Here is a 15235-nt window from a genome sequence, read left to right as displayed (position 1 = left end):
CACTGTCAGCCATACGTATGCATGACGGCATCTGTAAAAGATATATTATTCACTGGAAAAATATAAATCCTGTGTTGACTACCGGTCGACCGACGGCAGGGCGAGTATTGATACCAAGACATGTCAAATCAGTGCGATGAAATTTTTTATGCCCGGTTTTTTATGTGTAACCTTGAGGTAATTTAGACCATGCGCACGTACAACTCGCCACGGGAGATGTGGATAGCCAGCCGGTTTTTCTTGTCACTTTGCTAGCGTCAATGGAGAAGACGACGTGGTCTGATGGCTCAGGGTGACTAACAGAAAAAGGGACATATTCGTATCGGGATTGCTATCCGTTGCCCGTGTGTTTCTTTTGTTGGCAGTACACGATTTTTTGCTGCGTTCATCTGGCGATGGAGGGCTGGAAGCGCTGGTTTTGGTGGAGAGTGAGGTGCCCTTTCGTTGTTTGGCTGATGCGTGGGTCCCACCGCTACTGTTTGTATTTTGGAAGTCGCGCCGGGTATCCGATGGGTCGCGTGGCTCCCCCATTTCTCTCGCTCACATCCCCATTTCTCTCGCTCACATCGCCGGGTAGCCGAGGGGTCGCGTCCCATTTCTCTCGTTCACATCGCGGCGACGGCAACCCTCTCCCTCCCGGCGCGGTGACCAGGCGGTGTATTGACGGCAGCGGCGCCTCCTCTTGTTGATCTACTCGGTGACCTGTCGACTAGCTGCTTCCCGATGCGCTGGAGGCGATTTGATCGGCGGAAGCGGCAGTTGCTCCGGCTCGTTCTTCTTCGTCTCGGACTCGTTGTTGAGGTTCGTAGTCGATCCCGTTTCTGTGTTGGTAAGATTGCTGGGTCTCAAATCTGTTGGATTCCGTTCCGATTTGGTTTGGGTTTAGGGTTTTTTTGGGTTGTGTTTGTCAATTCGGTTGCGGCAGCGGATGTGGTTGAGGATTAGGTTGCTGCCGAATCCTCTCCGCATCGCACGGTGGCGCTGGCAAGCGGCGGGTGGGTTGGAGGTTGTCCGCGGCAGGGAACGGGTGGGGCGGAGTTGTGGGTGGGGGCGCTTTCCTTGCGCTTCGCTTCCCACAGTGTTGTGGTGCCTCGCTCAGGCGGTGGGTGGGGCGAAGCTTCTTCGTCCTGCATTCCGATGAGCTTTGGGTTGTGTTTGTAGATCTCGTTTTGATGCATTGCTTGCTGTAGATCTCGTTTTGATGCATTGCTTGTTGTTGTCTGTCGATGAGCGGATGCGGGCTCTGTGTGGGTGAGGTTCAAATGCGTCTAGGGTTTGTTCTGTTAGTCCTTGTTAGGGTTTGGTTTGGTTTGCGGGCTCTGTGTAGATCTCGTTTTTTGGTGAACTTGTTAATTAGGGTTTGGTTTGATGGATTGTTCTTTTGTGTTGTTGGGTTTTGTTTGATGTTTATGAGTTATTGAACTCATGATTCAATCAGATTCAGTTCTTTTGTGTTGTTTCCTCTGTTGCATACAAGGTTCAGTACACTCTGTTATAGTTTCAGTATGTCTATTTAGTGCTTTTAGTAGAATGTATTAGTCTCAGTGTGTGGCATCATCACTGTCTGTTCATTTGTTGTTCTTGCTCTTTTAGGTAGTGAAGATTTGGTTGAATCCACGATGTGTATTTTTATCTCAATCAGTTCTTCCATGCTAATGTGTCCTTTATTTTCAGGTTTTGTGTGCACCACAGATTGAAGCATTGCCAACTTTTAGGCTGTTCTTCCCTGGTTTGTATACATCATGTGTCATCCTTTTTTTTGTGACCTTTTATATCTGTGATTGGTTTCATTGTTGTACATCAAGCTTGTTGATGGCTAGTTGACACCCTGATTTTTTGTTGATGGCTAGTAACCCTAGCTTGCAGAGATCCAAGGCTTGGAGGAGGGTACCCACTGAAGGCTGTCAGCAAGGTAATAATATTGTAGCGAGTCCTATCATTTCTGTGTCTTGTAAGTTTGTATGTTTTCAGTTGTCCCTTTTCAATTTCTATCAATTTCACAAGAGACTTGAATTAAGGTGATTCAGGACTGCATGCTTATTACGGCCAAACTGATGATTTGTCCCAATGTTAAAATGATAATTTGTCTTGTTAGATCTGTGTGAGGATAAATTGCATTGCACTGTACCTAGGCCAAACAGGTAGCCTTGTTATGGCTTACAGGAATTTTTGTAGTGCCTCTGATCATGGATGAAATTAGCTGTGTGTGTGTGTGTTAAAACTGCAGAATTGTTGTCCTTTTCTTGATGCAGTGATATCCAAATGGGCCATTGCGTGCACTTCATGAAAGCTTTTTGCATGTCTGTTATAGTCATATTGACATGATTTTTTATCAAGTAATTATGATATTGACATTATTTTTGAACTTCTGTCTTTGGTCCAAGAATTGAAGTAGGATAGGCTGTTAATTCAGCAACTATAAATGTAATTCATGATATCAAAGTCATGAATGAATTCAGCAACTTTACATTTCTGATTCGATAGGATGCTTATCATCCAGTATCTTTTTTTTTGTCATTTCTTGTAAAGTGCATGTTTGATTATATACTTCTTTTTACTGACATTCTATATGGTCCCTTGGTAAGATTGTATACATCAATTTTCAGTTGCCTCTATTCTTGTCAACATTGGTTGTCCCTAAAGCAAACTGCATTAGAATTCTACTGAACTGTGATTTTATTCTATTACTTTATTTAGAAGCACCATTTTCTTGATTGCATATTTATTAGTAGTAAATTTCACACTTCAACTACTGCAATTATGGTGTGTAACATGTGCAATATCTGTTCTTGGAGCATGCAATTTTAGTTAACTTGGAGCATGCAATTGTTCTTGCTTTAGGGCATCGATATTCTTCTGGATGGGCTATTTGGGACTAGACAGTACATTTTTAAGGAGTGCATCTCATTTCTATTTTAATACAAGTCTTCTCTTTAAGGAATAGATCTAATTTGGCTTGATACAACAATTGTTTCCTTAACTGTAGTGAAAATATTGGTTTTGCTTGCTTCACTGTGAAAATGCTGGTTTTGCTTGCTTAACTGTAGTGAGCAAATTGTACAACATTGCAGTCTGACATAGATGATGCAATATTTGTAGTTTCCAATGAAACACATTGATTTAATATTTTCATCTTTGATCGTTTGAGTTTAGATGGACAGGCACATGCGGAGCTCTTCATGTCCCCCTATTATTCAATCGTCAGCTCCTCGCGTTGAAAGGGAACCTATTTTAGTGCCTTTGAAAGACGATGATGTCTGTGCTATCTGCTTGGGTGTCTTAGATATCAGAAAAGAGGACGATGACGAAGCTGCTTTAGAGGCTGCCATGGAGACACTGAGGGTGCTGCCTTGTATGCATGTCTTCCACAAGATGTGCATTTTTGAGTGGCTTGGTAGCGATAAGTCGTGCCCTCTGTGCCGATATTGGCATCCTAGTGTAAACGATGGTGATGATGTTGAGTTGTAGTTTGGTTAGTTGATATTATAAGTATTGGTTTTTTATGAATACTAGCTATTGCTGGCTTGTAATTATTATATTGAACTATGATATATAATATATTTGGCTCTAGTTATTCCAGTGATCTTGGAGTTTCAGGTTATTTTTTCAGGAAGGCTCTCAGTTATTTTTTTATTTGTTCTGTAAGCGTCCAATTACTTTTTGAGCTTGTTGTTTTGCTTCTTCTTTATTAGCTGCAGCTAGTAATGAGGTCATTAACCAATTTTTTTTTGTTATGTTATGTAGCCATGGATGATGATTTATTTCTTCCTGATGCTGATTCTGGATATGGTGAGAGTGAGGATGACTTTGCTATGAAGTCTAAAGAAGAAAACAACTCTGATTCTTTGAATGTTGGCGAGGTACTAAGTTCACTTGATTTTGTTTTGTTTGTGCACTTGTGTATTATAATAATATGATATATGTTGTTGCCTTTTTTAGGATCAAAATCCCATAGATGATGATATTGATACTGCTGAGATGCTGAAGACTTTCAAACATGTGCAGGAAGCTTTATCTGGAGTATGTTCTGAAATTTGTGTGGTGAAGATTCCTGTATTTAAATTGTAGCGCAGTTGTCATCCTAGGCACTTCGTGTGCTGTTCTGTTTCCTATTTTTTTGTACTATACTTCTGTGGGTTGTTTCCCCTCTTAATGAAACACATGCATAGCACATTCTTTAAAAAATATGCTTTATATCAGCAAAAGTTAGCTCATTCTAACGCATAGTGAAGGTTGTTTTAAAGTACTCTTTTGGGGCATAAGCATTTGTTGATTTTGTCTGTCATTGATTAACAAGTAGGAAAATTAAGCACTAATACTAAATACTAAAGTTGAACATGGGGAGTTCCAGGGGGTGTCAGAATATCAATTGTGCACACATGCCACATGATCCCGCACAGCAAATATCAGAAATATTTAGATTAACAAGTATTTTTCTTACAGTTTTCTAAGTTTGTTGGCAACAAAGGGAAATCAAGACGGTCTGGCGTCCGGGTGCGTTCTGGAAAGGTAAATTCAGTACCTAACTAATCTTCTTTTTTGTTTGTCACCATGTTTACTAAATTCAGTAGCTTAACTGGAATTTTTATATTATTTTTTTGCATCGGTTTTCATATTAACAGAACTGTCAGAGGCAGGGGTAAAGGGAAATCATGTGCTGCTGCAAGTACATCAGAGAGAGCATCCTCTAGGTTCAATAGTAAGTATTTTGGAGAGATAATTGTGAAATTGGATGAGCGTAAGAAGAAGATTATTCGGGATCACGGTTTCGGTACCTTGCTGGAGTATGATGGTTGTTCTACACCTAGAGGCTTTGTGCAGTGGATAGCAGATCAAGTTGATTTGAATTGCTGTGACATAGTTGTTGGAGGGAAAGTGATCCCATTTTCTGCAGAGGCAGTTCATCTTTTCTTAGGCCTTCCAATAGGTGGTGAAGACATTAGGGAAAATCATAATGACTCTGCAAAGACCAAGTTTCTTTCTGAAATCGATGAGGCTTCTCTGCCTCTGATCAAGACCTTTGGCGAGAAGTTGTTAGGTGACACTTTGTCAGATGATGATGTGTTTCGGTACTTTATGGTTGTTGCTTTGTCCACTTTTCTGTGTGCAAACTCTAATACTCTTCCCAGCCCGCAGTACCTTGGTGCTTTGATTGGTGTATCTAAGGTGAAAGAATGGGATTGGTCTAAGTTTGTGTTTGATTGGCTATTTGCTTCGATTTCAAACTACAGAAAGAAGAATAGAAGCACTATTGGTGGCTGCAGATATTTTCTTGCTGTAAGTGTTTCTGTATTCTGTTGTTTGTCTTGGATATGTACCCTATTTTAGTGATGTCTTTGAAATATTTTGTAGGCTTATTATCTTGATTTTTTCAACTTTGGAAAACGTAATGAGCTCCCCCCAAATCTGCCAAGGATCCTCTGTTGGAAGGGCTCGATGATTAACAAATATGCTTCTTATGATCGTGTGTCTGGTGAGAAGTATGGAAAGCGCCCGGTAAGTCTTGGTTTGAGGTTTTATAAGTGTTGTCATGTTTGTTTTATTCTTGTTTAGATTACTGGCTGACTAACTGTAATTTTTTGTGTAGGTCAAATCTATTGAGGAAACTTATTATGCTGAATCTTTGTTATCGGTTGATGCTTGTGCTTCTTTTAGGGATTCTCTGTATACTGATTGTAGATTATTTGATGAATAAGTAGGTGCCTTGTTCAGTATGTTCATGAGTATTTCATTTAGTTTAATATTTGTGTGGTTTAGTTCATTGCTATTTTAATATGCAGAATGCGCAATTTTTGTCATTTTAAATTACTATTAATTTGACATGACAGGACAATGAAGCTTTGTGTGGCATTTTCCAAGAACATCACATAGCACATGGTTTCAGGAGCCCTGATAAACTTGTCATCTCAATGTTCCAGTACATGAAAAACCGTCATGGTCATGTAGTTGATGATGATCCACTGCCTGAGAATTCTACTGCCGGAATCCCTTCTCCAGCCAATGTTAGTCACAAAGATGATGATGCAATGGCTCATGAATTTGAAGCCCCAATGCCTGCTGCTTCAACTCATACCATTGTGAAAGATGTTTTGGATACCACATTGCCTGCTGCTGGTGTATTTAATGTGGAAGTTGTTGATCCCACAATGGCTGCTGCTACTAAAAATAATGATGAAGAAGTTTCTGTGACTGAAAAAGTTGATTCAGATAGTGCATACAATGTTTTTGGTAGTGACAATTGTGGTGTTTCTCAGGCAACTGTAATTATTTCTTCCAATAACTCATCAGCTCAAGGTACATAAAGTGTTTTTTGTAGCATTTTTTCAACATTGAGTTTACTTTGTATCTCTTGTTCATACTCTTATGAATATTTTTGAGGTGCAGATTCAGGTAGAAGGAAGAGGAAGAGGAAAAACTATGCATCACAAACTTCCACTCCTGATAGTGTAGCTTCTAGGACTCGATATGGACTATCTCAAGGTCTTGGAAAATCCCCTCTCAGTTGCAGAAAAGATGTTTATGTTGAGGTCAATGTTCCTACATCTTATTCATTTTCCTTTTGTTTTGTATTTTCTAAATTGATGGATCATGTGCATTCAAAATTTTCCTTTTGTTTTGACATGCTTACTGTAAATGGACATTTGACAACACCAGTGCCCCATTAGATTATATGTATTTATTTGGTTTAAAAAATAGAACAAGAGCTAATCCAATGTACTACTTATAGCCATAACTAAACAAGTAGCTTAGAGTTATACTTCTCAACATTTCACTACTGCTGTGCATGAAACTATCTGAATCCTGTTGCATTGCTATAGTATTTCTGTTGTCAGAAACTCTCTGAATATAGTTATACAGCTGCTATGTCTGAAACTCTCAATTTTTCAATCCTTTACAAGTTTGCTATTTGCTGTTGTTGCATTGATGTAGTATTTCATGTGTAATACCATGAAGGATTCTTGCTACTGCATACTGTAGCAAAGTTGTAGCTACACCAGTCTTTTTGATTGTATTTGTAGATCAGCAATCTGGTTTCTTGCTTGATTTCTTCCGGCGGTACACATGCAAGGTGCCTTTTTGGCTGATTTTTTTGCTTCAGCAAGTCATTGTTGCTTCTCATGTAAAGAGTTCAATTTTCACTTATATTCAAGCGATTGGCTGGAAGGAATTTCTGTAGATTGAAAAACATATTATTATTAGCAGTAAATAATATGTATTTGTGAATTTAGGCAAGTGTACTGGATCATGCTGGAATTGGAGGTACAAAGGATAATGCTGTACTTGTTGAAGAAGCCCAAATATTAGCTTCTAAAGCTAGAACCAAACATCAGAAGCTTGAACTAAAAGTGAGTTTCTGTGTTTTGCTATTTTTTTTTCTATGTGTGCACCTCACAAATTTTTATTTTCAGCTCTATTTTCGAACACCATAAGGCTGTGTTTTGTCTTTTGTGTTCTACTGTGGATTAGTTGTTTCTGTTAGTAAGTTACTAGCTTGGAGTGGATTATCTAGCTTTGCTTCACAGTTCTCATTGCTAACTAGGAGGCATGCAACAGCTTTGTATTGGCTACATCTGTGGTGAATTTGTATGAAGCATGATGACATTGCCAATTTTTTATTTGTCCAATCAGTCACTGTCCCTGAGTATTTACTTGTTATGAACATGTAATGAACATGTTTGGACCCAAAGGACTATGCTTCTAGGTTGGATTACAGTAGATGTAGAGTCACAGCTGCAGTAGGGCATCAATGAACTGAACAGAGACATGTAATGAACATGTCTGAGTATTTACTGTTCAGTTCAATGAACTGAACAGTAGCAGATTCTTATCTTAGTTTGTGTGTATCTGTATCGCCTCTATCCAGCAGTGTTCGATTTTATTTCAGTTTAGTATGTAAAGCACTAGGTTTAGTTTAGATCACATTGGTTTACTGGATTATTGCTTGGATCTTTTTTGTGTGTATTTGCGTCTGGTTTAGTTCAGATCACATTCAGTTTATTTTAGTTCAATTTTATTTTAGTTCAAGTATTTTTTGTTTTTTGTTGGAGCTGACTAAATTGTCATTGTTCAGGTAGGTGAAAGAACTAGTGGAGCTGCTAGACCCTCGACCGATATGATTGAGAACACTCCAGGTTTGTCCTACTCATGAAAAAATGTTTAACAAAATCTATGATACAAACAAGACACATGTTTGAGCATGGTCTCTGTGCAGGAGATGCGTCTAGTAGAAGGAATCCTATTGGTTCTCTGAATCAGAGTGATCAAGGTCTTTGTGCAGTGAAGAATGTCCAAAATGCTTCTAGTCCTAATTTGCATGTTTCAGACCCAAAAACAATTCCCTGCCATTCAAAAGAAACTCAACTGGCAGAAAATACAACTCCTGCTTTGGATCATACTGGTTAGTACCTATTTCTAGATTGCACATTTGTTAGTAGTAAATTGAAGATTTGAAATACTGCAATTATGGTATTTGACATGTGCAATATCTGTTCTTTGTCACCTGTAAGTTTGAACCTTCTTTACCAATTTAGTATTTGATAAAGCAGGGAAAGCACCTGTTCAGAAACCTTGTATGAAGAATAATGCTCCCTACTTTAATAGTCCTAGCATGCCATCTTTTAGAATGTTTGATGATGAGGATGATTTAGGAAATTATGTTGAAGATCCTAAACTGAGGCGTCCTGTCGGTCCAGTATCTGGTATAGCTTGTACTTCAGATGATAATCTTCAAAGAGAAGCCAGAGTGCTACCTTCTAAAGCTCCAACTACACATCAGAATGTCCAACTAAATGTGAGTTTTGTATTTTCTATGTTTTTTTTTGTTTGAAGTCATAGAACAAAAAAAGAGTTTCTTGTAACTTGTCTTATTGTACTAACACTTGAGTTACTTTCACTCTTTGATAGGTTCAATCCGAGAGCAGCTTCTACTTCCAATTTTGCCCTGCATCAGATGGTTGGACGTTTGTTGACTGGATGAGGTCTAATCCATTTGGTGGAGGCGGTAATGTGAGCAATCAGGAAACTGTTCAGACCGAAAGAAATGACAATGTTGAAACTATAAGCTTGTTTATTAGATTAGATCAATTTTGTATTGTGACATATCTTGTGACCTCTTTTCTGTAACTAATATCGTAGTATTTCTTGATTAGGACCTTGTGCGAATGGAGTCTTTACCTTTTACTGAGACTCCTGAAGAATCAATTGCTCTTGTTCCTCTAGCTGCAATCAGCCCTTCTGGAGTACACATTGACATTGTAAAATGGGATTTGTAGTTTTATCAATTTGGAACAATTTGTTAGTAGTTGGGGCTGCTCTCAGTCATGTAATAGCTTGTACAAGTGCTCTCAGTCATGTAGTATCGATACTCTAGTGTACCTTAGCGGTACTAGTGGTGTATATATAGACAATGAAGGCAATAGAAGCATTTCTATTGTCCCATTCTTTATACCTCTATTATGTCAATTTTAAATCAGACATAATAGAGGTACCTATTATGTCAATTTTTAGTTTATGATTTTCGAACAACTTTATGTTTTTTTCTTGATTTTGCAGGCACCTACACCTCTTCCATCCCATCGAAGTGGGACTTCTGTTTCTACAAAAAGTATGGGAAGCAATGGTTTATCAGACGACTCTGAGTCCTTTTCAAACCAAGGTCCTTGGTACTCTTCTAGTGCAAAGTTGGCTGTTCATCGTCCTAGGAGGACAGTGATCCCAAGCAAATACAAGTTGAGCCCTTATATGATGCCTCATTCGAAGATAACAGTCTCCAGACTTGAAACTGACATATATGAGGTTGTTTTGAAGATGGCAGAAACTAAACATTCCAAGTAAGTTTTCAATGTTTACAACGTCCTTACCGTTTTCACCACTCTTGAGTAGACTTGAATCAAGTAATTATGAATTGTTTTCATTTGTCTCAGTCTTGCAGTAATCGATTATGGGCAAGTGGTTGTGAAATTAAGTGCACTTGCAAGTTCTCTTAAGCCTCAAGGAAAGGTCCATTATTTTGTAGTGAATGCTTTGTGCAGATTGTTATTCCATAGGAAACACCCTAAGAATTCTTACAAGCATTATTTCTTCTCTAAAGTTGGTGTAAGTGTCATTTGTTTCTCTTTTTTTCTCAATTACATGTGGTAACTATATCAAATAAAATAATATTGACCAATCTGTTTTTGTAGGACTATTTTATTGGAAATCACGGTCCTAATGATAGCAAGGAGAAGGAGCTATATGATAATGCAGTGAAATGCTTTAAGGGTGCTGGTCGTGCAAGGTCATTAGCAAACAACCAATTTGTGAGTAACACATTCTTTTAATTTTTTAAGCTTTAGCACATATGTTGTGTGCATTGCAGTTGTGCTAATAATCCCTTCCTTTTCATTTTGGGTTATTTTGTCAGCTTTATTTTCCAATTCTCTTCCATGATCGGTGGTATGTGGTTGTTGTGTATATCACTCGAAGATTGATTGTAATCTTAGATTCCTGTACTCTACATTTTGGAGCAGACTCACATTTCCATAAAGCTGTCCGTGATGAATTTGTAAGTGGCAGCAGCACATGGATTCACATCATTTTGTTTGAATGCAATGTGAAATTTTGTTCAAATAAGAAAAAATATATATCTGCACTCTAATTATTTCCTCTACTTGCTTTTAGATACCAAACTTGACCACAGTCTGGAGTGAAGTTGTTCAAATTGACTTTGGGTTCCATGGATATGAAGTAATCTATGCAGATGTACCTCAGCAGACTGAGAAGTAGGTAGTGTATAGTATTTTTTTAGATCATATCATTTTGTGTGGTGCTTATAATATTCTGTCTTGTCTTTCTCATATCTTGTTTCAGCTTTAGCAATGATAGTGGTATCTTTGCGATGAAGAATCTAGAGCTTTGGGAGCTAAATGTCTATTTGATGGACATGTTTTGTGAAGCTGATATTGGGCATCTTCGTATCAAGTACATCAATGACATGATTTTCAATGAATACAATAGTTCTGAAGATGGTCGATCTAAAGTGATGAAATATGATGCCGAGGTAGTACTAGTTGCAATGTCACTTTGTGTATTGTTCCATCATGTACTCAATTGATTTTTGTTTCTAATATTTTTTTCTCAGGTCTACGAACAATACTATAAGAGAGCATGACCTGCGTGTTGTGTTTGGATCTTGTGTTTAGGTTCCTGTCATGTAGTGTGTAGGTTCATGCTATGAGTGCATGGTACTTTGTAAAGAAGCAGCTACGTTGATGAGAATAGTTGGTGCTGAAATGGTTGTAAATATTAATCTACAGTGAAGAGGCTAAACTAAAGTGGATGATAATATTTGGTTGGATGGTTTGTTTGGATGCTTGATGTTAACTATTTTTTGAACCATTATTCTAAGTTTATGTTCTTCTTTGTTTGTTTGCTATTTTTGTCCACTATGTGTCAGTGTAGTAACCTTTGATAGCGAAGACAAGGACAAGCTTGAGATTTGTGGAGGTCCCTCTTGTTCTTCTAAAGATGATGTCTGATCCGGTTAGTGTGTGCTTTCTCTGTTATTGTGTGCTCCAAATTGTCTCTTGTGACTTGTTTGTGCTAACACATCTTGAAATCTGTTAATTGTGATTTGTGTTAACACACACCGCCATGCTCAGCGCTGTCCCAGAGCACTACTCATGGACTGGAGGAGAGATTGGGTTGACACCTACTTCTCCATGGCCAGGGGCAATGCCACTGTCCCTACTATGGAGATGACCAAGTGGTTCGACACCAACTAGCTAGTAAGTCCTTTGCCTGCTACTAATGGTAATTTCAGTTTCAGATTTTGTATTGAATATTTTTCTGACAAACTTTGTTCTACTTTTACAGCCATTTTATTGTCCCTGAATTGGGCCCTAACACCAAGTTCTCCTACACTTTTCACAAGGCTATTAACGAATACAAGGTGGCTAAGGCGGTACGATACACTCATTGTATTTCTGTTATCTCAGTTTAATGTGCTAACCTATTCTCCTAATGTTAATTTCCTACTTGTGTACTTGATTGTCTGATGGTTGCTAATACATTTGTATTTCTTTTGACATCATAATTACCCGATAAAGTCATTTGATAGTTTAGCATGCTGGCTTCAGCTAATTGAACCTCAAACTAGTAGCTGATGGTTTTGGATAGCTGGGCTGTCTTGTGGCTGTTGTAGTAGAATATCATGAACTCACATCTTTTAACTCTATTATACTATACAAGAAAGCTGTGTTTAGTATCCATTTATTGATTGCACATTTATAAGTAGTAAATTGCAATAAGCTATAATGGAAATTGCAAGTATCAGGCACCGCAATTGTAATTCTGAGCGTATGCAATATGCTGGCGTTGAACTATTTGCCTCCTTATCCTTTGTTTATTGTGATTTGTGCTAGCACACACCGTATTTTTGTCTTTGTCCTTCCATAGAAAAAAAATTGTTTTTATGATTTGTATAACACATTTGAAATATTTGTCTTTATTTTTCTATAGTAAAAATTGTATTCTGTTTATTGTGATTGTGCCAGCACACACCTAGGACCTTCCTTGTTCTAAAATGTAGCTAATAATGGCATAAATGATCCTGTAATTTCAAATAGATGTTCCCCATCTCTTTGTTTTGCAGACTAACTCTTAAATATTAAGTCTTAAGTCACCACAGCCACCATTTGTCTTTATACACAAAACCAACTCTTAAGTCTTACCTTCTATTTTTGCATACTATGTGAGGGAGCTGAACTATTGGACCTTATTTTGGCCAAGTAAGGAGGCAGATCAAGTAAGACTGTACCTTTTTCGTTTCCAGAACTTCCTGTACTAGCTATTTGGTCACTACTTCCTGTGTCAGCACTCAGTAATATAAGTTTACTAGTTTTTGGGGTGGCGATTTTGCTAAGGCTGGCATTTTTATAGATGTATTTGCTAGCTCTGATGTGTTTGGCAGCTGCATTTTGTTTTTTAGGTAGACTATATGTTTTTTGTAGGTAGCACTTTATGATTATATCTGTAGATCTGTTGTACTGGTTGCTTTTGTTTGTTGCCTTTTTTATTTTTCATGTGAGTGGAATTGTGGGGTCTCGTGTGTTGGTTAGGCCCACTTGCTAACTTTATTTTTTTGGAGCTATTTTTGGTGCTGTCTGTAGATCTCGTTTTGCATGCAGTGCTTGTTTATCTGTCAGTGATTTTGTCATTTTTGTGCTCGTTGATCTATATATTCTGCAAGTATGTCTGAATAAGTGAAGGCTAAGTAAATCTGGAAAGTTTTCATCAAATTCTCATTTAAAATTTGTGTAATCTCTTGTGGTGAGACTAATTCACTAGTTACTCTGTTGGTTGCATGCAGGAGAATGTATTTGCTCCCATCTGAAAAAGAACCGAGCTGAAGAGATAGAGGTGACAGGCACTTCGGTTGTCGAACACAAGCTCACAACCATCAGCTAGTGCCGCTGCAAAATTACTTGAAGCCATCCAAATATTGATCTTGGTCGGTCCCTATGCTTCTTTGGTTTGCCTATATTTGTTACACCATTTGTAGGTGCTTACTACATCCAATCTATATATTTGTCCCTCAAATTTTGTGTGTGTGGTTAATGGAGGAGAATGGATAATACTTTATCTATATTCATGACAAGCAGCCAACTCCCAACAGTGTATGATGTCATCAAGTTCAATTATTTGGCTTGGTTGTTACTATTCTTCTTGTTGGTTTCTAAATAAATATGAGCATCCTGTCAACTATCGACTATGTTCGATATTCTGTATTTTCTAAGATAACATTCATAAGTGTTTTCTAATGAAGATTCTAATTGAGTGCGAACAGCGCAGGGATTTTTCTTGTCTGTTCTGCTTGAAGCTAAAACAACAACATTTTGGTGTGTTCGGTATATTAGTCTTTGTCTGTCCATCCATTTCTTCTGTTTGCGCATAATTTTTTTTCATTTTTAAGGTAAAGGAATCAAACTGGCTTCACCTCTTGTGTTTGCTTGTTCAGACCATGATAATGATAGGATAGAAATCATCTTTAGTTGTTTTGTTTTGCTACAGTTGAAGGAAATTTGAAAATTTATGAATTGTCAATTATTGGCAATCCTCAAGGGTCAGTTTTTGTTTAATACTATAATTATTTTTGGGGCTTATTGCAGCCTGCTCTACTATGCCTTGTTCCTGGTGTTGTTGGTTTCGTTGCTATTCCCTGTCTGTGGTATGGAGAGGTGAAACAGGTCAGATTCTGAATACTTACTCAGGCACCTTATGACCCTTTCATCTGTACATTTAGGTAACTATACTTATCACTCTATCTGTACTACTTGGAGTTTCACAATTGCAATCACCGATAATATAAATTGCAGATATTGGGCACTGCAATTGTAGTTCTTAGCATATGTAATTTTAGATCTAGGCATAATTTAATTTAAGGTCTGTAACATCCTGCTCATTACATAAATTACATAAATATGTTGGCTACTTAAATTTTGCTTCTATCTGCTGATCATCGTGAATTGCTGCATGTCTTTGATCACCGTGTCCTTAGTGTGGTGTGGCTTCGGGATCAGTGCTACCATTTGATGTTTCCATCCTCTTCTTTCTTTTTGGCTTCATCGGGGAGCCTACAAAACATTATTAGTTCACATAAATAAGAATTTTTGCATTTGGATTCAAATTCTATTTGTATGTCCTTAAATTTTATACCTGCACTGTCTGTGTCATTTGTTTTCTTCTTTTTCTTCTTTTCTGCTGCCACCAGTTTCTTCTTTATTTCTTCTATATGTGTCTTCATTCTGACAGGTTTATGTGGCCTTCCCTTTCTCTGATTTCTTTCTGGATCATCTATTTCAGTCTGTGGATCTCCAGCTTGTGCTGCTATAGTTTGTCCTTCTTCATTTTCTTGCTGGTCATTTTGTGCTTCACCTGTTTGCTGAGCACATAGCATTCTATCTAAATTGATTTCCATCTTGTCGAATTTTGCCATAAGGTATTCCATGGCTTTTTCATTTTTTGATCCTTTTGAATTCAATATTGTTGATCTCCTGGATAATATGTTGAATCTCAACAATGAGCTTGTTTCAAGTGTTTCTTCTTCTTGTCTTTCAACATGTACCTTCATATCCTTTTTTCTCCACCTATCTAAGAAGTATTTGTCTGGAATTGTGCTGATTTCCTTTTCAATGACTATTTTTAGGATATGAGAGCAGAGTATGCCATCTTTGCTGAATTTTGCATATATGCAGGT

General features: G+C 37.8%; 2 long non-coding RNA genes across 2 annotated transcripts; both read left to right on the top strand.

Moving 5' to 3' along the window:
* Positions 1-1669: 1669 nt before the first annotated feature.
* Positions 1670-3236, top strand: LOC136464953 (uncharacterized). Its single transcript, XR_010761310.1, has 3 exons — positions 1670-1729; positions 1851-1912; positions 3154-3236. It is a non-coding gene; the product is annotated as an uncharacterized lncRNA (long non-coding RNA).
* Positions 3237-10484: 7248 nt separating this feature from the next.
* LOC136464950 (uncharacterized) lies at positions 10485-10917 on the top strand. Its single transcript, XR_010761309.1, has 3 exons — positions 10485-10543; positions 10660-10760; positions 10849-10917. It is a non-coding gene; the product is annotated as an uncharacterized lncRNA (long non-coding RNA).
* Positions 10918-15235: the final 4318 nt, after the last annotated feature.

This window comes from Miscanthus floridulus, chromosome 7, assembly GCF_019320115.1.
Source record: "Miscanthus floridulus cultivar M001 chromosome 7, ASM1932011v1, whole genome shotgun sequence".
NCBI classification, from domain to species: Eukaryota; Viridiplantae; Streptophyta; class Magnoliopsida; order Poales; family Poaceae; genus Miscanthus; species Miscanthus floridulus.
Note: the sequence above shows the minus strand (reverse complement) of the source record. Positions and strands in the feature narration are given on the sequence as shown.